We start from the raw sequence: 2,764 nt of genomic DNA, 5'->3' as shown, positions 1-2,764 counted from the left end.
TAGTTAGGTATTTAGTAAATAAATAATTAAACCCAATTTTGTATTGCTGATTCAACTTGTTAGCCAGGATTCTTGCAGATAATCAAGGACTTACAACTTTCAGATGAGACTGAATAAAATTACGATTAATGTGACTGCTATTTAGTAAAATATTACTAAATCTTTAAGAGTTTATTCGAAAGATAACAGCTCTATAAATATTCTTTCGTGGTGTCCCTCTCTAGTTAATTCATATTTACATGATTAGTTCAATCAGGTAATATTAATTACGGAGAAATTATTTTATAGAATAGCATGTCATAGCAATTAATCTGGCATAGTCAAAGACACGACAGTGATTAAGAGAGAAGTCATATTGAAGTCATATTGACACACCTCTATGTAAGGGTACAGCCATGGTAGACTAGACTACAGCCATGGTAACGACAACAAACTCCTAAACACACCACTTAACACTGCACCTTACCTACATTGACCCACACTTAACTTATCATTACGTTCATTACGTTGACCTGCAGTAGCTACTCTCCCCCTAGCCAGAGTACACTGTTCCCTGGCCTAGTAAGTGTGGCATCCAGAAATGAGCCCAGCCAGAGACAGAGTGTGTTGGAGTGGAGCAGTGAGCAGTAGAGATGAGGGCTAAGGCTGTAGATGTGTGTTACACACTGGTGGAGTCGACTGGCCTGGGGCCCTCAAGCACACTGGGAGGGAGGGAGGGAGGGAGGGAGGGAGGGAGGGAGGGAGGGAGGGAGGGAGGGAGGGAGGGAGGGAGGGAGGGAGGGAGGGAGGGAGAGGTTAAAACAGCCCCGAGCCAACAGGCTTCACATTACAGTCTCACTGACACAGAGAGAGAGGGAAAGACTGAGAGACAGAGAGAGAGAGGGAAAGACTGAGAGACAGAGAGAGAGAGGGAAAGACTGAGAGACAGAGAGAGAGAGGGAAAGACTGAGAGACAGAGAGAGAGAGGGAAAGACTCAGAGACAGAGAGAGAGAGGGAAAGACTGAGAGACAGAGAGAGAGAGGGAAAGACAGAGAGAGACAGAGAGAGAGTGAAAGACTGAGAGAGAGACAGAGACAGAGGGAAAGACTGAGAGAGAGACAGAGAGAGAGGGGGGGGGTTGGCAGGGGAGACATGGAGAAGGAGCAGGGGTTAAGACAGCCCCCCGAGCCAACAGACTGACATGACTTAACATCACCATCAGCCCTGTGAGAGGGAGAACGAGACTCTGCATGCAGAATTCTGCTAAAATATCCTCAGTGTTGTCATGACGTTGGGTTGGGGGTAGGTTTATGACAGTCATAAATACCTCTTTCCCCCTTTTTCTCTCTCCCTACTATAACTGATGTGACATAAGAAAACCCCTTGGTTAACATAGAAATTCTGGGTAACATCAGAAGTTGGGGGAAATGAACTATATTCTGGGAATCCGACCAACTGAACATATGCGGTGGTACTTAAGGTATATTATGTCAGTTCGGTTGCCCTCTGACACATTCTCATCAATGATAGAATGACATAAACTCTACTGTGGAAAGTCTAAATGTCAGAGATATCGGATTCACATGGAATTGTTGTTTAATTCAAATGTTTGAATATGACATTATTTGTGAAGAGATGAAATGGAATTTTAGCTTCCAAATGAGAGATCTGTGCTTTCATAAGTTTTCCTCTGCTCACAGTGGTCCGCCCCTGTGAAGAGGCATGGGTTATAATAGACTTTTCAGACACACCCCTCTCCCTCCACTATAAAAGCCACGAACCAGAATATAACTTTCTGTTCCGGGTACGCTAGGATGACGATCCGGTGTCAGAATGGTTCAGATAATAACTATAGATGAAGCCAACATCAGCATGGACTTTGATTGTGAATGGTATGAACTTTGAACTCGTATTCACTACAGAAGTGATATCTCCTAGCCTTTGAGTTAGCAACAGCTAAACGCAGGTTCGGAAGGACAGTCCAAGTATCCCGTCTAATACACACAACGTTCCCGTGACTACCAGAGACATTCTTCAAAGGACAGAGGACTCGGGTTGGCGACACGGTCCATCTACCACCAACCTATTGAAGCACAGCTCAGAGTAAATATTCATTGCATTTTCCTCTTCGAATGGGCGGTAATTTAGAATGCATAAGATACTGTATTTACGATAGTACAGCTCGCCTATGTTCAAGTCTCCCGCTCTTTCACTAGGACTCAGCCCCTTTCCTTTGTGTAACAAGCTGTCATACCTATTCCGCCCGCTAGCTAAGGGACGTTTTTCCTTAGGACGTAATTTTTGATCAAGTTAGATTTAATGGTGTATGTGTATTTCTGTGTGATTAGTTTACGGTATTTTATAATAAATAGATAACCATTTGTATTGCTATTGTTTAAATTGTAAGTCCTTATTATCTGCAAGAATCCTGGCTAACAAGTTGAATCAGCAATACAAAATTGGTTTAATTATTTATTTACTAAATACCTAACTAATCACACAGAAACACACATACACCATTAAATCATAACTTGATCACAAATTACGTCATACAGAAAAACTCCCTAGCGGGCGGAATAGGTATGACAGCTTGTTACACAAAGGAAAGGGGCTGAGTCCAGTGAAAAGCGGGAGACTTGAACATAGGCGAGCTGTACTATCGTAAATACAGTATCTTATGCATTCTAATTACCGCCCATTCGAAGAGGAAAATGCAATGAATATTTACTCTGAGCTGTGCTTCAATAGGTTGGTGGTAGATGGACCGTGTCGCCAACCCGAGTC

This window comes from Salvelinus namaycush, chromosome 5, assembly GCF_016432855.1.
Source record: "Salvelinus namaycush isolate Seneca chromosome 5, SaNama_1.0, whole genome shotgun sequence".
In the NCBI taxonomy this organism is placed as follows: domain Eukaryota; kingdom Metazoa; phylum Chordata; class Actinopteri; order Salmoniformes; family Salmonidae; genus Salvelinus; species Salvelinus namaycush.
The sequence above is the reverse complement of the archived record's forward strand: the minus strand, read 5'-3'. Positions refer to the sequence as shown.